This window comes from Eretmochelys imbricata, chromosome 13 (genome assembly GCF_965152235.1).
Source record: "Eretmochelys imbricata isolate rEreImb1 chromosome 13, rEreImb1.hap1, whole genome shotgun sequence".
Classification (NCBI taxonomy): Eukaryota; Metazoa; Chordata; order Testudines; family Cheloniidae; genus Eretmochelys; species Eretmochelys imbricata.
In genome coordinates, this window is record NC_135584.1 from 41,887,525 (window position 1) to 41,910,866 (window position 23,342).

Below are 23,342 nucleotides of genomic sequence, written 5' to 3' on the forward strand. Positions count from 1 at the left end.
TGGAGAGAGTCCAGCGGAGGGCAATGAAAATGATTAAGGGGGGTTCCAAAGAGGATGGAGCTAGGCTGTTCTCAGTGGTGGCAGATAACAGAACAAGAAGCAATGGTCTCAAGTTGCAGTGGGGAAGGTTTAGGTTGGTTTTAAGGCAACACTATTTCATTAGGAGGGTGGTGAAGCACTGGAATGGGTTACCTAGGGAGGTGGTGGAATCTCCATCCTTAAAGGTTTTTAAAGCCCAGCTTGACAAAGCCTTGGCTGGGATGATTTAGTTGGTGTTGGTCCTGCTTTGAGCAGGGGGTTGGACTAGATGACCTCCAGAGGGCTCTTCCAACCCTGATCTTTTATGATTCTATGATTTCTGTTGTACACTAACACTTTTAGTCTTGGGCTAGAAGCTGTAGTAATACAGAACTAAGAATGGGAAGATCCAATGATGCATTCAGCAGTGCCTGGGACACCCCTTCCTGCATCAATTTTGCATTGGGGGTGTGACATTATCTGGGTTTTATTTGATGAAATTGTTTTAAAGAACCACTCATCTTTAAGTCTAGTGGTTTTGGTGGTGATACAAGCACTGGAAAAGGTAAGGAAACTGCTTTTCTGACTTCTTGTCAGCTAGTGTGGTGAAACATCAGTTTACTTTTGTTGCTGGTTTGGTATATCTTATGGGATAATAACTACCAGTTTTAGGGTGTATTTTCCCTATTTCTCAGCAGTTTGTCCTGAATTTGGTATTCTCATCTGTGACCCACCAAGGCACGGTTATAGCCAGATCCCCAGTGAGTGTAAATCAGGAGTAACTCAAGTCTACTTGAAGAGGAACCTAAAGGGAGCGGGAAAGAATCCGCTGATCGTCCTTCATGTGGGAATAAATGACACCGATAGATTCTCGCTGGAATATATCAAGGGAGACTATGTCAGGCTGGGGAAGACGCTTAAGGAAATCGAGGCTCAGGTGACCTTCAGTGGGATTCTGCCTGTTCCTAGAGAAGGGCAACAAAGGTGTGACAAGATTATGACTATCCACAGATGGTTCAGGCAGTGGTGCTATAAGGAGGGCGTTGGGATGTGTGGCCACTGGGAAGCATTCATGGACAGAGGACAGGTCTCTCGGGATGGACTTCATCTGAGAAGGGAAGGAAATGGACTTCTAGGATGGAGGCTGGCACAACTAATTAAGAGAGCTTTAAACTAGGAATTTGTGGGAGATAGTTGGTTGGGGGATGTCCAGGTAATTTCCACGCCAGATTTTAACATTGAGAGGGAAGAAAACAACAAAGTAAGAAAGGATACAGCCGTGGGTAGGAGAATGGACATAAGGAGAAAGGGCAGCGTGGGTACCAGTCTAATAGGTCAGAGTGGCAGTAGAATGTCCGTGCCTAATCAGGTAAAGAATGTGAGCGAGGCCAAACAGCAAAAATTAAGATCTTTGTATACCAATGCGAGGAGCCTAGGTAACAAAATGGAGAAACTAGAGCTACTGGTGCAGGAAGTGAAACCAGATATTACAGGGAGAACAGAAACATGGTGGAATAGTCGTCATGACTGGACTACCGCTGTTGAAGGGTATGTGCTGTTTAGGAAAGACCGAAATAAAGGCAAAGGTGGTGGAGTAGCATTGTATATCAATGATGAGGTAGAATGTAAAGAAATAAGAAGTGATGGGATGGATAAGACAGAGTCTGTCTGGGAAAAAATTACATTGGGGAAGAAAATTACTAGAGCCTCCCCTGGGATCATGCTTGTGGTGTGCTATAGACCGCCAGGATCTAATTTGGATATGGATAGAGCCCTCTTTAATGTTTTTAATGAAGTAAATACTAATGGAAACTGCGTGATCATGGGAGACTTTAACTTCCCAGATATAGACTGGAGGACAAGTGCTAGTAATAATAGGGTTCAGATTCTCCGAGATGCGATAGCTGATGGATTCCTCTGCAACTAGGGTTTTTGCTTTCAAAAGGGCTGACTTTCAAAAATTAAGGAAAATTAGTTAGGGAAGTGGATTGGACTGAAGAACTTATGGATCTAAAGGCAGAGGAGGCCTGGGATTACTTTAAGTCAAAGCTGCAGAAGCTATCAGAAGCCTGCATCCCAAGAAAGGGGAAAAAATTCATAGGCAGGACCAAGCTGGATGAGCAAATATCTCAGAGAGGTGATTAAGAAAAAGCAGAAAGCCTACAAGGAGTGGAAGATGGGAGGGATCAGCAAGGAAAGCTACCTTATTGAGGCCAGAACATGTAGGGATAAAGTGAGAAAGGCTAAAAGTCAAGTAGAGTTGGACCTTGCAAAGGGAATTAAAACCAATAGTAAAAGGGTCTACAGCCATATAAAAAGAAAACAAAGAAAGAAGAAGTGGGACCGCTAAACACTGAGGATGAAGTGGAGTTTAAGGATAATCTAGGCATGGCCCAATATCTAAACAAATACTTTGCTTTAAGTCTTTAAAGAGGCTAATGAGGATCTTAGGCATAATGGTAGCATGACAAATGGGAATGAGGATATGGAGGTAGATATTACCATATCTGAGGTAGAAGCAAAACTCAAAACAGCTTAATGGGACTAAATCGGGGGGCTTAGATAATCTTCATCCAAGAATATTAAAGGAATTGGCACATGGAATTGCAAGCCCATTAGCAAGAATTTTTAATGAATCTGTAAACTCAGGGGTTGTACCGTATGACTGGAGAATTGCTAACATAGTTCCTATTTTTAAGAAAGTGGGGGGAAAGTGATCCAGGTAACTACAGTCCTGTTAGTTTGACAACTGTAGTATGCAAGGTCTTGGGAAAAAAAAATTGAAGGAGAAAGTAGTTAAGGACATTGAGGTCAATGGTAATTGGGACAAAAAACAACATGGTTTTACAAAAGGTAGATTGTGCCAAACCAACCTGATCTCCTTCTTTGAGAAAGTAACATTTTTTTAGACAAAGAAAACTCAATGGATTTAATTTACCTAGTTTTCAGTAAGGCATTTGATGCGGTGCCACATGGGGAATTATTAGTTAAATTGGAAAAGATGGGGATCGATATGAAAATTGAAAGGTGGATAAGGAATTTGGTTAAAGGGGAGACTACAGTGGGTCATACTGAAAGGTGAACTATCAGGCTGGAGGGAGGTTACCAGTGGAGTTCCTCAGGTATTGGTTTTGGGACCAATCTTATTTAATCTTTTTATTACTGACCTCGGCACAAGAAGTGGGAGTGTGCTAATAAAGTTTGCAGATGATACAAAGCTGGGAGGCATTGCCAATTTAGAGAAGGACCGGGATATCACACAGGAGGATCTGGATGACCTTGTAAACTGGAGTAATAGTAATAGGATGCAATTTAATAGTGAGAAGTGTAAGCTCATGCATTTAGGGATTAATAACAAGAATTTTAGTTATAAGCTGGGGACACATCAATTAGAAGTAGCAGAGGAGGAGAAGGACCTTGGAGTATTGGTTGATCACAGGATGACTATGAGCCACCAATGTGACATGGCTGTGAAAAAAGCTAATGCGGTCTTGGGATGCATCAGGCGAGGTATTTCCAGTAGGGATAAGGAGGTGTTAGTACCGTTATACAAGGCACAGGTGAGACCTCACCTGGAATACTGGGTGCAGTTCTGGTCTCCCATGTTTAAGAAGGATGAATTCAAACTGGAACAGGTACAGAGAAGGGCTACTAGGATGATCCGAGGAATGGAAAACCTGTCTTATGAAAGGAGACTCAAGGAGCTTGGCTTGTTTAGCCTAACCAAAAGAAGGCTGAGGGGAGATAGGATTGCTCTCTATAAATATATCAGAGGGATAAATACCAGGGAGGGAGAAGAATTATTGAAGCTTAGTACCAATGTGGACGCAAGAACAAATGGATATAAACTGGCCATCTGGAAGTTTAGACTTGAAATTAGTCGAAGGTTTCTCACCATCAGAGGAGTGAAGTTCTGGAACAGCCTTCCAAGGGAAGCAGTGGGGGCAAAAGACCTATCTGGCTTCAAGATTAAACTCGATAAGTTTATGGAGGAGATGGTATGATGGGATAACATGATTTTGGCAATTAATTGATCTTTAACCATTCATGGTAAATAGGCCCAATGGCCTGTGATGGGATGTTAAATGGGGTGGGATCTGAGTTACTACAGAGAATTCTTTCCTGGGTATCTGGCTGGCAAACCTTGCCCACATGCTTAGGGTTCAGCTGATCACCATATTTGGGGTCGGGAAGGAATTTTCTTCCAGGTCAGATTGGAAGATGCCCTGGGGGTTTTCCACCTTCCTCTGCAGAATGGGGCACGGGTCACTTGCTGGAGGAGGCTCTGCACCTAGAAGTCTTTAAACTATGATTTGAGGACTTCAATAGCTCAGACATTGGTGAGAGGTTTATTGCAGGAGTGGGTGAGTGAGATTCTGTGGCCGGCATTGTGCAGGAGGTCAGACTAGATGATCATAATTGTCCCTTCTGACCTTAATATCTATGAGTCTATGAATCTAGTGAAAGCAGTTGCAGAGACTTTATGCTAGCTGAAGATTTGGCCCCATGAGGAATTTGCTCCATCCGTTGGGTGTGATACAAACCCAAAGGAGGGCAAGAGAATGAATCCCGTTGTCTCTGATTGGCACTAGATCAATCCCTCAATGTGCTTGTCTCCTTTACACCAACAGGAGGGGTCCTGTGAGTCTGACACAGAGACGGGCCCCAAGAGAGCAGAGGCACCAGGTCTCCAAGGGGAGAGTGATTCAGAACAGGACTCACTCCAGATTGGGGTTCACAGATGAAACAAGAGATCTCTGCACCCAGCGGGGCTCTGGGAAGGAACGGGAGAGACATTGTCCGTGAACGGAAGGGTTAAAACTGACGGGAGGTTCGTGTTACATTCATCCGGTTGCTGGGATGTGATAACAGTTTGCAAGTACATAAAAGGAGGAGTACAAGGAGGAGGGAGACAAATTATTCTCTTTAAACTCTGAGGATAGGACAAGAAGCATTGCGCTTAAATTGCATCAAGGGAGGTTTGATATTAGGAAAAACTTCCTAACTGGCAGGGTGCTTAAGCACTGGAATCAATTTCCAGGGAGGTTGTGGAATCTCCATCAGGGAAGATTTTTAAGAGCAGGTTGGACAAACACCTGCCAGGGATGGTCTAGATAATACTGAATCCTGCCATGAGTGCAGGGGGCGGGACGAGATGACCTCTCGAGGTCCCTTCCAGTCCCAGGAGTCTCTGGCTCTGTAGATGGATATTGAGCTCTGAAACCTGAGCACGGATTTGTTTTTCACTCTGGCTGTAGGTCCCGTTCCTGTGCCCAGGGCTGGGCTGTCTGTGGAAGTGCTGCCCCCGCGCGGCGCACGGGAGAAGGGCGGTTCTGCCGCTCGGGTTTTTGTGTGAGCCCGGTCGGGATTCCCCTCGCTGTGTCCCTCGCTCAGTGAGACCGGGCGGTGTCCTCGGGCTTCAGGCCGGTCATTTGCAGGTACAACAGGCTGTTGGGGTCATCTCTGGAGACGGCGAATCGCCCTTTTACCGAGTCACTGTCCTATATGCTACAGCCATGAATCTGGGCGACCCACTCCAGCCCCTTCCCGGGAGCCTGGGGGACCCAGCTCATCCAGTAGCTGCTGAAGGTGAACCCGGAGGCTTTGCAGGAGAGGCGGAGAGAGTCTCCGGGCTTTTTCACGTCCCCTCCGGTCTCCACCAGCTGCAGCTGGGACCGGGCATCTGTGAATAGCAATTAATTATGCGGAACATGAGGACCTCGGGAAATAGCACAATAATCCCCCGCCTCCCCAGTACATGGAAAGGGAGAATGGACCTTCCGGAGATGCTGCAGTGAGAACCAGGTACAACCAAAGCTTCATTTCCCCGGGTGCTGAAGGGGAAAGTTCTCCGGGGACTGGCTGGTGACTGCAGAGACCCGGGGGACTGCGGATTGTGTCTCCGGGTGCAGCCTGGGCAGCGAGAGGCAGAGATTTAACCAGGAAATCTCACCCTCATTTGCATGCCCCGCTCCTTGTAAGAGACCCCCGCCAGTTCCTAGCCCGGACTCAGTTCCTTTGTGTGGGGCTGAGAGAAGAGGCGGCGCTTTGTCTCTGTGGCACCTAACCCCTGTCTCAGTCGGAGCTTCCTACTCGACCATAAGGAGAGAAACTGGCACCTTCTTTATCCCTCCTCTAGCTCCCCCACCTAACCGTGACCCTGAGGATAAACGCCACCTTCATATATGTCTGAACCGGAAAACTACATGAATACCTGACTTAGAGCCCCAAATCCGGACTCTACCCAGGGTGCAGTTCTAACCCTGAATGTAAATTCTAACCTAAGTTTTAATATTAGCCCTCAACCTTCATCCCTACCTCGAAACTAAGACTAGGCGAGACTTTGGGGAGTCCGGGGCCGTATCTCACTCAGTGGGGTCTGCGCTCTGTGACCCTCGTGCCCCCCCGGCCCCCCACCCTCGGGCCTCTGCTTCTCCCTCGGCAGCCGCCTCCCCCTGAGCGACCCCATTAAATCCCTTCGTGTCCCTGTCCACAGCCCTTCGCCACGTGACTGTCCCCAATGCCCTGCGGGCCAGCGCTGGGCTGTGATGTCATCGGGGGCTGAGGGGCGGGGCCTTTTATCTCCATGGTGACTCTGTGACATTGTGGAACTTTATTGGGGGCAGGATCCTGAGCTGCACCGTTTATACCGGGGCTGTGATTTCCAGCTGTCAAACGGATGAAAAAAAATGCTCCAGTCTCTTTGGAAAGTCCCAACGGTGCCACATCCCCAGGCTCAGTGGTGTGGGGTTTATTCCGGCGCTGGGTGATCTCTGCCCCCAGGACCAGCTCTTGGCACCAGCAAAGCAAGCTTACATGCTTGGGGTGCCAAGAAACCTAGAGCCGGCCCTGCCAGCGAGCCACCGCCGCAGAGGCAGAGGGAGGGGCCGGCCCGGAGCCACCCCCGAGAGGAGGAGACGCCACCCGTGGCATGGGCTGAGTGGCCTCCTCTGGCCTTGCTGAGCCAGACTTCACTGCAAACAGCTGGCCTGGCACACAGAGCTGCCCCTGGACTCGGGACTGACCAGTCCAAAGCTGCGTCCCACCCCCCTCCGGGCCAACTCGCCTGGGACTGGTCCAGCATCGGGACCCGGGTGTCTCGACACCAGCCTGCCCCCAGGCTCTGGGCACCATCCCTACTCCCTGGCTGTTCTGGCGCTGTGGGACTCAGCTCTGCCCTCTGAGCCCTGGGGGCTCCACGGGGCTCCATGCCGGTGGAGTCTGGCTGAAGGTGCATGGCCAGGTACCCTTTTGTGGGTCTTAAATGAGCAACTGCAGGGGCCTGGCTTTGGATGCCCCTGGACCAGTTGCTCCTTCCCTCCAGTTAGGTGCCAGAGGACTGGAGAAAGATTTGACATTTGCCATCTTTAGGAATAGGACCAATGAAGCACCAGTCAGCCCAACTTCGATCCTGGAAAGGGACTGGAACAAATGACTAAACAATGCATTTGTAAGCTCCTGGTGGATGACGAGGACTAGCCAGCATGGATTTGCCAAACCAGCTGAATTTTCTTCTTTGGCAGGGTCACTGGCCCAGTGGCTGGGGGAAGCAGCAGCTGGTCCATCTCTCCATTTTCGCCAGGCTTTGGTGGCTCCAAGGGGAGGAGTGGAAGCTCCTTTGCTGGGGCGCTGGTGTTAATGAGTAGACTAGTAGGAAATTGTTTTATTTCACTAACTACAAATTCTCTTTTCATTTTTTAAAATTTTAAACAGTCAAAACAAAACGAAAATTGCAAAGTGCAAATGTGTAAAAGCCAAAAAAAGGGGGAGCAGCCAAAAATTTTTTTGCTTGGGGCAGCACAAAACCGAGAGCTGGCCCTGTCTGCCCCACAGCCCCGCCCGGACTCTGAATGGCCCTTTGCCATATCCCAGCCTCCATCTCTCTCTGCCTCAGTCCCACTTTTTGAACCTGGGGCTGTGATAGTTCCCCGGCCTCCCCGCGGCGTTGTGGGGATAAAGGCAATAAACGTTTGTGAAGGGCACAGATGCCACGGGGAGGGGCCCCACATCGGTTATAATTAACTAATTACCTTCCGCTGCATTAATGCCATAAACATCCCTGGTGTAAATCAGGAGTAACTCGAGTCTAGTGAAAGCAGTTGCGGTGATTTTACACTAGCGGAGGATTTGGCGCCAGGAGCAATTGGCTCCAACCTTTGGATCTGATGCAAACCCCAACGCGGTTGTCCCCTTTACACTGACAGACGCTGGCCTGTGAGTCTGACACCGAGGTGGGCCCGGGAGAGGCAAGGTGCCAGGTCTGCGAGGGGAGAGTGATTCAGAACAGGACTCACTCTGGATTCGAGTTCACAGATGAAGTGAGGGATCCCTGAACCCCAGGACCAGCGGGGCTCTGGGCAGGAAGGGGAGACACGTTGCCCAGGAATGAAAGGGTTAAAATTGACGGGAGGTTTGTGTTCCGTTCCCCCGGGTGCCGGGTCTCCTGCCCGAGCCCCAAGCGGGGGGTGTCGCTGCTGCCCCCGCGTGGCCGCCGGGAGAAGGGCGATTCCGCAGCCTGGGTTTTTGTACGATCACAAACCGGTTTGGTGTCACTGTGTCTCTCGCACAGTAATAGCGGGCAGTGTCCTCGGGCTTCAGGCCGGTCATTTGCAGATACAGCTCACTCTTGGAGTCATCCCTGGAGATGGTGAATCGCCCTTTCACTGAATCAAGGTAGTATATTGGACTCCCAGCGGTGCTTATAAAAGAGACCCATTCCAGTCCCTCCCCGGGAGCCTGGCGGACCCAGCTCATGTAGTAAGCATTAGCATTGTATATCCCTGACGCCTATATAGGCATATGCATGGGAAAGGATTTTGGGAGGGGTTGAAGGTGTGAGTGTGGAGTGAAAGATTCCTTTGCAAGTTGCAAGAGGCCAAAAGGGGAGGAAGGGAGAAAGGAACGGGTTAACTCGACAATCCAGCTAGGTCCGAAGAAAAGAAGCTGACTCCAGCCGCTCAAGGCCAATGCACCCAAACAGACTCTCTGATGCTAAGAAAGATGGGGGATGGATTCCAACCCGAACCAGCTGTGAGAACAGAGCAGTAAACTGAACAAGACTGCAGGGGATTGCAAAAACTAGTGAGAAGGCAAAGGTCAGTGAATGGGAACATAACAACCCTGAAGCCGAAGTGTTTTGAGGAAGCCAAGGAAGCCTTGGAAGGCTGGTTTGGGCTGATACAAAGAACACAGCGGACAAAGTTCCCTGGATGAAACGCCCCCAGAAAAACCCAGGACTTAAAACCTTCCTGAGAGCTTAAGCAAGTTGGAGATTGTCAAGGTTCCTCCCCCACTCTGAACTCTAGGGTACAGATGTGGGGACCTGCATGAAAAACCTCCTAAGCTTATCTTTACCAGCTTAGGTCAAAACTTCCCCAAGGTACAAAGTATTCCACCCGTGGTCCTTGGAATGGCCGCTACCACCATCAAACTAATACTGGTTACTGGGGAAGAGCTGTTTGGACGCGTCTTTCCCCCCAAAGTACTTCCCAAAACCCTGCACCCCACTTCCTGGACAAGGTTTGGTAAAAAGCCTCACCAATTTGCTTAGGTGACTACAGACCCAGACCCTTGGATCTTAAGAACAATGAACAATCCTCCCAACACTTGCACCCCCCCTTTCCTGGGAAATGTTGGATAAAAAGCCTCACCAATTTGCATAGGTGACCACAGACCCAAACCCTTGGATCTGAGAACAATGAAAAAGCATTCAGTTTTTTACAAGAAAACTTTTAATAGAAAATAGAAGTAAATAGAAATAAAGAAATCCCCCCTGTAAAATCAGGATGGTAGATATCTTACAGGGTAATTAGATTAAAAAACATAGAGAACCCCTCTAGGCAAAACCTTAAGTTACAAAAAAGATACACAGACAGAAATAGTTATTCTATTCAGCACAATTCTTTTCTCAGCCATTTAAAGAAATCATAATCTAACACATACGTAGCTAGATTACTTACTAAAAGTTCTAAGACTCCATTCCTGGTCTATCCCTGGCCAAGACCAGCATACAGACAGACACAGACCCTTTGTTTCTCTCCCTCCTCCCAGCTTTTGAAAGTATCTTGTCCCCTCATTGGTCATTTTGGTCAGGTGCCAGCGAGGTTACCTTTAGCTTCTTAACCCTTTACAGGTGAGAGGAGCTTTCCCCTGGCCAGGAGGGATTTCAAAGGGGTTTACCCTTCCCTTTATATTTATGACAGAGATCAACAGCGGACCCTGGACGACATGTGCACAGGACACAATTCCCGTCCACCTGTCCCCCCACTTCTTCGTACGTTACACCCAGGCGTGGCCAGCCTTGGGTAGTGCAGATGTGAGTATGAAAGTGGATTAGGGCTCGGGCTTTATCGCTTTCTTCCTTCCTCTGAGTGATGTGGGGAACACCCAGCACTCTCCGCTCTTATTTTACTTTATTTTATTAATAAAGCTTTAAACTCAATCACTTGGCGTCCTCCGTCATTTCCTCCCCTAAAGATCCTGCGGCCTCAGCCTGATCACCTGACACCTCAGGCAGATTGGTAACTTAATCTATTACAAAGGTACCTATTGGAACCAGACCAAAGGAGTCATTTGAGAGGAAGCAGGAGCCTGGTGAAACTGTCTGGCCATATGCATATGAGCTCCAGGAGAGAATGAGCAAAGTGGAGGGGCAAGACCCTCGACAAGTTCCAGACCTAGATACGGTTCTGAAAGAGCAGTTGGTGCTGGGGCTCCAGAATGATTCCTTCCACCATGAAATTAAAAGGAAGTTTAAGGAAGAGCCCAGTCCGAAGTTCCATTATCTCATGCTGGCTGCCATTATGTGGTCGGAAGAAGAGGAAGTTCCTGTGGCAGAGACGGCAAAGCCGAAGTCCTGCCACGAAGTGGGGGGCCTAGTGAATGCAAGTGCTGGGGAAAAGACCCTGCCCCAAACACAGTTAACACTGGAAAGATTAAGTGAAGCTGTCCAAAAACTGGCAGTCCAACAGCTGAAAGTGATGACTGAGGTGTTGAAAGGAAAAACCTCCACTAAAATGCCAAAGTATCCAAAGACACCAGGATCCTGAAGACCCCCACTGAAGGATGAGCAGGGAAGGTACATTTGTTACCCTTGTGAAAGGCCAGGACATACTAGCCGAGAATGTCCACTGAGAAGGAGAACAGAGTGCCAGGCACTGAAAACCAATGGGGCACCAGGAGCAAGTGGTCCATCTACAGTAGAAGGCCAAGCAGCGGCAGAAGGATTCCTCGGCCTGTCATTGGTGGAAAATCACTCTGCATACAGTGTTGAAAGGGACACGGGCAGCGCCAGCATATCTAGCAAGGTCCGTAAGTGAGCATTTGGAGACTGTCTAACTGCTGAAGTATGTATAGTGGGGTGGAAACCAGATGTTTGTTAGATACTGGCTCAGAAGTCACCACCATTACTGAGTCGCATTTTAAAATTATTTGAAAGACAAGGAGCTGACCATGCACAGCACACAGTTTCTATGGCTAACAGTAGAGAATGGACTGGCAATCCCAGTGGTGGGATGCCTCAAAGCAGACATAGACTACGTGGGTCAGACTCTGCCAGAGAAATGCATTTTCATCCTGAAAGACAAAGCCTGTGAAGGGAGCCATGTGGGAGAAGGAGTCCCAGGAATTCTAGGGATGAACATCATTAGTGAGCTGAAGGAGCTACTGTTGCCGGTAGAAGGAACCAGGAGGATAAATTGCCATGGGTACTCCGAGAAGAATGCTGTGCTGAGTCGAGTACTGGCTCGAGCGGAGAGACAAAACCATTGACTGGGCCCTGCGGGGCAGATTGGAAATGTTAACGTGGGCAGAGAACACAAGAGTGTTGTTCCTCCTCGGAGAGGGAGGGTCCTTGATGAACACTGCTGGGTCCCAGGAAATACCAATGGATATGGAGCTCTTGTAGAGCCTACATCTTGGGTAAACCTACCGAATGGGCTCCAGCCAGCCAATGTCTGACTAATGCCATCAAAGGAAGAGGACCAGTGAGTCTTCGGAACTCAAGTTTGAAGTCTGTGGAGTTGCATCCTCAAAACAGCACTGCAGAGGTACATTGGCCTGCGGGAGTGGTTCCTCGGGTGAAGGTAACATTTGAGGAGAATAGAAATGAGCTGCGGGTGACAAGGAGGGAGAAGGGAGGACGAGTTCCCTTTCCTCAAGAAAGACGTGGTGAGAGACTGCCGGTTCCAGTTCACGCAGCACTCCAGGGGCTGATGCCTGCACAGGTGGCTAACTTAAGGGCGTTACCACAGAAGCATCAAGAAGTCTTTTCTAAGGATGCGGTGAACAGTTTGGATGACTGGGTCAAAGGTTACCATGACAGGCTGAAGTTAGCCTGTGAAGTGCTCTCAATACAACTAAAGACACAGCCCAAAGCAGGAAAAGGACTTAGGGTCGCAAGTCCAGTGGGGCTCTCCTCAGGCCTGGTCACCTTGAACTAGTTGATAACCATAGACACTGGGGGCGTAATAAAATACAGGACAAGTGGGAGTCAAATCCCCACATTGTAGTTACTCACAACCCCTCTGGACTCCACCAACCCCTGTCTTTCCAACACAAGGAAAGGGACGACCTTCTCACAGCAGGGCTCCGAGCATGATTGCATCTGAGATTCCTAGCTGAATTTATGTCGGTCAAAGTCACATCTTCTGTATCCCCTTCCCTGACTCCCAAACCTAGTCCTCACCCTCATGATAAATTCGAACCCTGACCTGAACACTTCTTGTGACATTCTCTGATTAGAATAGGACCATTTGGATCATTGTTGCAACTACTGTTATATATTTGCAGCAAATATTGTATCAAGGTTGTCGAGTGAGGTGTCTATGAGAAGGCTATGATTTGCTGATGATAATTAGGCTATCTATATACAGGTATCATTTTTGTATGTGAAGTTATCAGTATTGGAATATCCACCTGCTTTATGGGGATTGTCTGCCCCTTTCTTTGCAGTTCAGCCCAGTGGAGTGACCATAGCTATCCCCCACTGGGATGCCAGTCACAGACAGATATGCCATGTAAGATATCTGCAAAAATGCTATAATTTGGCAGGTGTGATGATCTTGTTTATATGTTTGTATCACCTTTGTCTGATGAGTTATTGCTATGTGTCTGTATCTCTGTATTTCAAACTTGTGCTATGCTTCTGGTGACACCCCAGACAGTTTGGCATCAGCACTGCCTAGCCTGCTGGATGCCCCATGAAGGACCCTCAGTGATACAACTGACCCATTGAGAGAAGGCAGATGCACCTTGTGACTCAGCAAGGCAGGCAGGGACATGCCCAAGGTCAGAACTCTAAGGGCTTGTCTACACTGGCACTTCACAGCCCTGCAACTTTCTTGCTCAGGGGTTTCTCGTGAAGGTGGGTTTTTAGAGCGCTGGGAGCGCTCTCCCCCAGCGCTGTGCCGTGACCGCACAAGCCACAATAAAGCGCTGCCACGGCAGCATTGTAACGTTGCCAGTGTAGACTAGCCCTGAGGCTTCCCAGCCACGTGCTGGGCAGCTTGTGTTTGAAACAAAGGAAGCACAGGCCGCATGGCAAATGGCTATAAACGGCAGCTGCATCTTCTCCATTTGGTCTTCAGTCCTGCTTCTTCCCTCTGGAGGAACTTTGCTACAAACTGAAGCTCTGAACAAAGGACTGAATGACCTATCCCAGCTGTGGGTGTCCTCCAGGGACTTGACTTAAGACAGCAGATTACTCCATCACTGCTACAAGCCTGAACCACGAACTTTGCCATAACTGGATGTCATTGATTCCTTTAACCAATTGTGACTTTCTTTCTTTCTTTCTTTCTTTCTTTCTTTCTTTCTTTCTTTCTTTCTTTCTTTCTTTCTTTCTTTCTTTCTTTCTTCCTGTCTCTTTATGAATAAACTCTTTAGATTTTAGATACTAAGGGATTGGCATTAGCGTGATTTTGGGGTAAGATCAAAGTTGTATATTGACCTGGGTGTGTGGCTGGTCCTTTGGGATGAGAAGAAGCTATTATTTGATGAGATTGGTTATAAAAAACCACTCATCTCTGAACCTAGTGTTTTTGGTGGTGATATAAGAGCTGGGATGCCTGAGGAAACTGCCTTTATGTTTTCTTGTTAGCCACTGTGGTGAACCAGGAATTTACTTTTGTGGCTGCTTTGGTATATCTTATAAAAGAATAACCACCAGTTTGGGGTTGTGTTTGCCCTATTTCTCAGCAGTTCATCCTGTCTTTGGCATTTTCAGTTGTGACCCACTAAGACACAGTTGCACTTATCCTAACCTTAAAATGACCAGACCTTATCGTGCGGCTGGGGAGGCGGGGGTAAAGTGGCATGCCCAAGGTCGCCCAGTAATTCCCTGGAAGAGGTGATAACTGAACCCAAGTCCCACGAGTCTAGTGCATGACTACAACGGGACAGCTTCTGCAGCCAGCTGCCAATCTGTGAGGGAATTAAAGTGTAGGCAAAGGCAGTGGACCATCTCTCTACACTGAATTCATTTTTCCCCCAGTGCGGGGTAAAGCTCTGGTCTCTGTCACTCAGCACAAATTGAGAATAATGATATTTACCCCAGGGAAGCTACTTCATATTTAAAGCAATGTTGCTGGGAGGAGAATATGGTCCATTCTCTTTATGTTCGATTCATACAGTAATTGTATGGATGTGTCTGTTTTTGTGTTTGTGTTTATATGTGTTTGTGTGAGAGTTTTCTGTGTGTTAAAAGACTAATCTCTTTGTGTGTGTGTTTAGGTGTGTATATTTGTGTAACGAAGGGTTTGTTTGTGTCTCTGAGCTTGCTTTTTGTGTTTAGGTGTGTGTTTGCTTTTTGAGTGATTGTGTATATTTATGTGTTTGTGTGTGTGTTTGCATGCTGTCTCTGTTTGTGTTTTTGTGCAGCAGTGATTGCCTGTATTTGCTTGTGTATGTTTGTGTATTTTTCTGTATGCATCACTGTTTTGATTGTGTGTCTGGAATCGAAGAAAAAGGGAGAGAGAATAAATCTTTCCAGCACCCTGTCTGATGCTCAGGGGCATTGATGAGCTGCCAAAATCTTAACAACTGGTTCCTTATAAACATTTCTCATTTAAGGGATGTGTCCCAGTATGTATTTTTTGTACCAAAAGGGTTACCATATGTCCGTATTTTCCCGGGAGGAATTTTTAAAATTTAAAAATTCCTCAAGGATGGTGATTTAAGAACCAAAAAACCTGACCTGTCTGGGAAAATACGGATGTATGTTAACCCTGCCTAAAGTTCTTTTATAAAAAGATGGGCTTGAACTAGAAATGAGCTCCGTTTCACTTGTGTGGGTCCCTGCCACTCCCTGGGGGTGTGCTAGGGTGACCAGATGTTCCAATTTTATAGGGACAGTCCCGATCTTGGGGTCTTTTTCTTATATAGGCTTCTATTACCCCCCAACCCGTCCTGATTTTTCACACTTGCTGTCTGGTCGCCCTAGGGTGTGCACATGTGTGGGTCCCAGCTGCTCCCTGCCCCCCTCATTGAAGCAGGTGTGCAGGGTTACTGCCCTGGGAACTGCAGGGCACCAGTGGACGTGGGGCCAGCTGCAGACAGGGACGTGGGGCAGGGCTAGCTGGAGGCAGGGGGTGCAGGGCTGGCTGCGGGAGGGCAGGGGGTGCGGATCTGGCTGGAGACAGGAGGGTGCAGGGTTGGCTGGAGGCAAGGGGGTGTGGGGCTGGCTGGAGACAGGGGCAGGCTGCGGGCAGGGCAGAGGGTGCGTGTGGCAGGGGCTGGCTGTGGGCAGGGCAGGGGGTGCGTGTGGCAGGGGTTGGCTGGATACAGGGCAGGGGGTGCAGGGGTGGCTGGAGATGGGCTGGCTGCAGGCAGGGAATGGGTGCGGGGGTGGCTGGAGGCAGGGGGTGCAGGGGTGGCTGGAGACAGGGGCTGGTGAGACCAGGAGGTGCCGGGCTGGCTGCAGGGTGGTGGATGCTCAGGGGGAGAGCGGCTCAGAGCAGCCCAAGCAGCAGGACGCAGCCCAGGCCCAGCAGAGCAGCTGGGGACCCACCCGGCAGCAGCGGGAGCCCCAGGGCCAGGGGTGCAGCCGCAGCACCAGGGCTCCTGCCCAGGGCCGGGGGCAGCCCACGTGGCTCCCGCAGCGCAGCGCCCCCGGCGGCCGGAGGAGGAATTACATCAGGGGTCCCGGCCAGAGCCCAGCAAAGCCTCAGCGCCCCCTGCAGGGAAGCGGGTTAACAACCGGTTCTAAAAACGGTTCAAAATTTAACAATGGGTTCGGCAAACCGGTGAGAACCGGCTCCAGCTCCCCACTGCTCAGAGGAGTTCCGGGCGGAGTGAGTGAAACCGATTCTGAAACTGCTCCAGTCTGCAAGTATTTCTAGCCTCGGATACTTTCTCCGGGCTGCTCTCATCGCCTGTCCCGGGCAGTCGGGGGCTGGTTCGCGGCCTCAGCAGCGGACACGTCGCGCTGTTACTGCAGGGGGAGGTTTTTGGCTGAGCTCAGACTCGCTTCCCCTCGCTGTGTGTCTGGCGCAGGAATACACGGCGGTGTCCTCCGCTCTCAGGCCGGTCGTTTGCAGGGAGAAGTTGGTGCTGTCCTTGGAGGCTGTGAACCGGCCCTGGACCGAGGAGGCGTAGTACTTGCTTCCCTCACTGTAATAGTCAGCCAGCCACTCCAGCCCCTGTCCCGGCTCTTGTCTGATCCAGCCCAGCCAGGTGCTGCTAAGAGTGAACCCGCTGGTGGCACATTGCAGTTTCTGGGACTCTCCGGGCTTCTTCAGCGCTGCCCCGACTGGGTCAGAACCACCTGCGAGCGGGCCCCTGGGGGAGAAGGGAAATGGCAGATTGGAATTAAAGCTCAGTCACCACATGAAACCAGTCATTAGCCCCGGGTTCAATGGCAAGTGAACAGGGAACAGTGGGAGAACCAGCCACACGGGGCACTTTGTACATCAGTCGGTGGGAGACGACAGAAGAAAGAAGTGTCCCACCCCACATCGATATCAGCCGCAATAGTCCCAGATACCCGACCCCTCCTGTGTATTGATGGGGGATAAATTACCTTCCAGAGCCGCTGCAAAGAAAACCAAATGGAGCCAAAGTGTCATTTTCCGCGTTGTTGTTGGGGAAAGTTTTCAGACTTTTGGCCGGTAACTGCAGAGACCCAGGGGCTGCGGATTGTCCCTCCGGCTGCAGCCTGGGCCTAGAGAGGGACAGATTTAAACAGGAACCTGTCAGTCCTATTTCCATGTCCCCCTCCTTATAAGAGAGACAAGCTCCCTAAGAGCGGCCTCTGAAAACCTCGGTTTGGGGATTCAGGGAGGCGCAGTCAGACGTCAGTGGTTAGGGATCCAGAGTGGAGTTAGGGGTATGGGGATCCACCCCCCTTTTCCTCCACAGACTCCCTGGGTTACCCGGGGCAAGTGTAACTTGTCCCCTTGTGTTTCAGGCCCCCACCCGTACCTTGGACACTGCAGCCCTTTCCTGCCTCACAGCGCTGTTGTGAGGACAAATTCATGAAAGACCAGGAAGTCCCCAGATGCCATGTGATGTGGCCACGAGAGGGCCTAAAACAGAGGAATGTCTCTTAGCCTGGTCCTGCTCCTAAGAGCATGGCAATGACTGGGGGTGTTTTCAGTACCGCACGGGAACATTTCCAGCCATTCATCGGGTGGATTCACCTTACCATGGGAAATGTGACTGGTTTCTGAGCTGGGTAACTTGAGTCACGCTGCGTTGTTGTGGGCAGTGTGCTGTAAATACTCCAGCCCTGCTACAGACTGATGGGAAGCCCATGAAAGTCAGAGAAACAAACAAACAAACCCAGAACCACCGGCTGGTTAGTCCCGTGTTCGCTGGAGGCCGCCCTGTGTGCGCGCAACTAAGTCCCGACAATTCTGCCGCGATGGCTTGAAATTTCTGTGCAAGTGTTTGCAAAACAGGGAAGGGAGTTATCATAGAGCCAGAGCTAATGAGGATGATTCCTACAGAGACTCAGCAATTCTGATTGAATGACACACCCCGGTTAGCAATAAGACTAGAGAAATATTCCTGTGCAGATCCCTATGGGGGCATGAAATAATCAAATCCTGTGGGCTTTATTCCCCGTGTGTGTGACCCCATTGATTTCATTGGGCCCGGTGGGGGGAGTAAAGAATAAAGAGTCTTGCAGAAGATTAGTAAGGACATTGGCTCATCAAAGCACCAATCATTTGCTATGCATAGTTGGGATTTTGCTTTCCCATGTGCGTTACTTCGCATTTCATAGAATCATAGAATATCAGGGTTGGAAGGGACCTCAGGAGGTCATCTAGTCCAACCCCCTGCTCAAAGCAGGACCAATCCCCAATTAAATCATCCCAGCCAAGGCTTTGTCAAGCCTGACCTTTAAAACTTCTAAGGAAGGAGATTCTACCACCTCCCTAGGTAACGCATTCCAGTGTTTCACCACCCTCTTAGTGAAAAAGTTTTTCCTAATATCCAACCTAAACTTCCCCCACTGCAACTTGAGACCATTACTCCTCGTTCTGTCCTCTTCTACCACTGAGAATAGTCTAGAACCATCCTCTCTGGAACCACCTCTCAGGTAGTTGAAAGCAGCTATCAAATCCCCCCTCATTCTTCTCTTCTGCAGACTAAACAATCCCAGTTCCCTTAGCCTCTCCTCATAACTCATGTGTTCCAGACCCCTAATCATTTTTGTTGCCCTTCGCTGGACTCTCTCCAATTTATCCACATCCTTCTTGTAGTGTGGGGCCCAAAACTGGACACAGTACTCCAGATGAGGCCTCACCAATGTCGAACAGAGGGGAACGATCACGTCCCTCGATCTGCTTGCTATGCCCCTACTTATACATCCCAAAATGCCATTGGCCTTCTTGGCAACAAGGGCACACTGCTGACTCATATCCAGCTTCTCGTCCACTGTCACCCCTAGGTCCTTTTCTGCAGAACTGCTGCCTAGCCATTTGGTCCCTAGTCTGTAGCGGTGCATTGGGTTCTTCCGTCCTAAGTGCAGGACCCTGCACTTATCCTTATTGAACCTCATCAGATTTCTTTTGGCCCAATCCTCCAATTTGTCTAGGGCCCTCTGTATCCTATCCCTGCCCTCCAGTGTATCTACCACTCCTCCCAGTTTAGTATCATCCGCAAATTTGCTGAGAGTGCAATCCACACCATCCTCCAGATCATTTATGAAGATATTGAACAAAACCGGCCCCAGGACTGACCCCTGGGGCACTCCACTTGACACCGGCTGCCAACTAGACATGGAGCCATTGATCTCTACCCGTTGAGCCCAACAATCTAGCCAACTTTCTACCCACCTTATAGTGCATTCATCCAGCCCATACTTCCTTAACTTGCTGACAAGAATACTGTGGGAGACCGTGTCAAAAGCTTTGCTAAAGTCAAGAAACAATACATCCACTGCTTTCCCTTCATCCACAGAACCAGTTATCTCATCATAGAAGGCGATTAGATTAGTCAGGCATGACCTTCCCTTGGTGAATCCATGCTGACTGTTCCTGATCACTTTCCTCTCATGTAAGTGCTTCAGGATTGATTCTTTGAGGACCTTCTCCATGATTTTTCCGGGGACTGAAGTGAGGCTGACTGGCCTGTAGTTCCCAGGATCCTCCTTCTTCCCTTTTTTGAAGATTGGCACTACATTAGCCTTTTTCCAGTCATCCGGGACTTCCCCCGTTCTCCACGAGTTTTCAAAGATAATGGCCAATGGCTCTGCAATCACAGCCGCCAATTCCTTTAGCACTCTCAGATGCAACTCGTCCGGCCCCATGGACTTGTGCACGTCCAGCTTTTCTAAATAGTCCCTAACCACCTCTTTCTCCACAGAGGGCTGGCCATCTATTCCCCATGTTGTGATGCCCAGCGCAGCAGTCTGGGAGCTGACCTTGTTAGTGAAGACAGAGGCAAAAAAAGCATTGAGTACATTAGCTTTTTCCACATCCTCTGTCACTAGGTTGCCTCCCTCATTCATTAAGGGGCCCACACTTTCCTTGGCTTTCTTCTTGTTGCCAACATACCTGAAGAAACCCTTCTTGATACTCTTGACATCTCTTGCTAGCTGCAGCTCCAGGTGCGATTTGGCCCTCCTGATTTCATTCCTACATGCCTGAGCAATATTTTCATACTCTTCCCTGGTCATATGACCAACCTTCCACTTCTTGTAAGCTTCTTTTTTATGTTTAAGATCCGCTAGGATTTCACCGTTAAGCCAAGCTGGTCGCCTGCCATATTTACTATTCTTTCGACTCATCGGGATGGTTTGTCCCTGTAACCTCAACAGGGATTCCTTGAAATACAGCCAGCTCTCCTGGACTCCTTTCCCCTTCATGTTAGTCCCCCAGGGGATCCTACCCATCCGTTCCCTGAGGGAGTCGAAGTCAACATTGAATTTCATCTGCCATTTTATTGCCCAGTCACCTAGATTTGAGAGAACCTTTTGAACACGGGTCTCCAACCTTTTATGCCCAAGATCACTTTTTGAATTTAAGGGCAACCCACGATCTACCTGACCCCTTCCCCAAAGTCCCACCCACTCACTCCGTCCCCCACCCCTTCACTCCCTCTCCCCCACCCCCACTCACTTTCACAAGGCTGGGGTAGGGGGCTGGGGTTTGACAGGGGGTGTGGGCTCTTGGCTGGGGCTGAAGGGTTCACAGTGTGGGAGAGGGCTCTGGGCTGAGCCTGGGGCGGGGGTTGGGGTGCAGGAGGGGGTGAGGGGTGCAAGCTGTGGGAGGGAGTTTGGGTGCAGGAGTTGGCTCCGGGCTGGGGCAGGGGGTTGGGGTGAAGGAGGGGGTACATGGTGCTGGCTCTGGGATGGGGTCAGGGCTGGGGTTTGGGGTGCAGGAGGGGGTTCAGGGTGTATGAGGGGGTATGGCAGGGCTGGTCAAAGTTTTGTCCTGAGGGCCACATCTGGGTATGGAAATTGTATGACGGACCATGAATGCTCACAAAATAGGGCGTTGGGGTGCATGAGGGGGTGAGGGGTCTGGCTGGAGGTGCCAGGCTCTGGGGTGGGGCCAGAAATGAGGAGTTCAGGGTGTGGGAGCAGGCTCCGGGCTGGGGCAGGGTGTTGTGGTGCAGGTGGAGGGGTGAGGGCTCCGGCTGGGAGGTGCGGGCTCTGGGGTGCATGAGGCTGTGACTGAGGGGTTCGGAGGGCAGGAGGGGGATCGGGGTGCAAACTCCGGGTGGCGCTTACCTCAAGCAGCTCCCAGAAGCAGTGGCATGTCTCCACTCCGGCTTCTACACGCTCCCCTAGTTGCCGGGAAGTGCAGAGGTGACAGTTGGGGCAGGGGCAGCCTGTGGAACCCCCTGGCTGCCCCTATGCATAGGAGCTGGAGCGGGAACATGTTGCGGCTTCCTGCAGCCACGTGAAGCCACGGCACATGTGGAGAGGGCAAGCCCCAGACCCCACTCCCCAGCAGGAGCTCAAGGGCCGGATGTGGCCCCCGGGCTATAGTTTGCCCACACCTGGGGCATGGGGTGCTGGCTCCAGGAGGGGGCTCAGGGCTGGGGGTTGGGGTGAGGCCTCCCGCCAGGCAGCATTTCCCTCCAGAGGCTCACGGTCGGTGGCACAGTGTGGCTGCCACTAAGGCAGGCTCCCTGCCTACCTGTGCACGGCGCCACTCCCGGAAAGGGCCAACGCACCCCTCCGGCCCCTGGGGAGGGTCAGGCAGCACATGGCTCTGTGCACTGCCCCTCTCTGTAAGCACCACCCCCGCAGCTCCCATTGGACACAGCTCCCCATTCCCGGCCAATGGGAGCTGTCGGGTTGGTGCTTGCAGATCGGAGCAGCATGCAGAGGGAGAACCCTGTCTCCCCACCCACGGGGCCACGCTGGCCACTTCTGGGAGCGGTGTGGGGCTGGGGCAGGCAGACAGCCTGGCTTAGGGGCAACCCGCTGCACTGCCAGAGATCACGATCAACTGGAAGATCCTCTAGGATCGACCAGTTGATCGCAGTCGGCCGGGGTGGGGGAGACCACTGCTCTTGTAGCTCTTCGCAGTCTGCCTGCGACTTAACTATCTTGAGTAGTTTTGTATCATCTGCAAATTTTGCCATCTCCCTGTTTACCCCAGCAGGTTCTGGGTGTTGTCTCTGGAGATGGTGAATGGTCCTTTAACCGGGTCCGTGTAGTATGTGGTGTCACCAGCCCCGTTTGTAATTGAAAATCCCCTTTCCAGTCCTTTTCCTGGAGACCTCTGTGCCCAGTGAATGCCGTGGCTAGTGTACGTGTGTCCAGACACTTTACAGGAGAGTTTTGCAGAGTCTCCTGGCTTTTTAACTTCTGCTCCGGACTGGATTAACTGGATTTGAGAGAAGAGACACCTGCAAATAGACAAATATTAAAGATCTAGGCCATGATTCAGCAAAACACGTTCTTCAGTGCTCTGGAGAATCAATGATTCCTTTTGGCTGCATTTGTTTCCTTCTTTTACCCCAGGTGCCTCTGAGGTTCTTACCTGAGAAATCTGCCAGCAGGGAATGAACAATGAAACACAAATTTATTTTTGAATCAGAAACCTACCGGAACAGACGAAGGAATACAGCACAAATTAAGTTACTTGGGGTGTGCCAGAGAAGGAGAAATTCTCTGGCTTTTAAACAAAGAAGTTGCCCTCCTTAATCTGCATGAGGCCTGAGGCAGTTCAAAAAGCCTTCAAAGCCAGGCAGCAAACAAAGGGGCACGAGAGAGGGAAGAGGAGGTAACAATAGGGTAGGTTACCAGATGACTTGGGTTAAGATTTCCAAAACTGCCTTTCTTCCTCATATAAACCAGGCATCTAAATGCCTTTAGGTGGCTTTGAAAATCTCAGCCAGAATTAAACTAAAACGTGGGGAGGGAGAACCGAACTGGTTTCAAGACTGAGCTTGATAAACTTATGTGGAGGGGGATGGTATGATGAGGTGGGCACATCGACAACTGCTGGTAGCAAATATCCCGAAAGGCCAGTGATGGGACACTAGGTGGGGAGGGCTCTGAGTGACTACAGAGAACTCTTTCCCCAGTGTCTGGCTGGTGGGTCTTGCCCACATGCTCAAGGTCCAACTGACTGATATTTGGGGTTGGGAAGGAATTTACTGCTACTTCCCCCTGTCAGAGCCTTTCCTTGCCGGGTTTAGCTTCACAGGAAGAGTGTGTGGATGCAGCCTATGTACTTCAGACCATGTCTCTGGTCTGTCAAGGTCATTCTGAATTCTAATCCTGGTCTCTAAAGTGCTTGCAACCCCTCCCAGATTGGTATAATCTGCAAACTTTGTAAGTGTACTCTCTCTGCCATTATCCAAGTCATTTATGGAGCTGTTGAATAGAAGTGGACCCAGGACAGATCCTTGTGGGACCC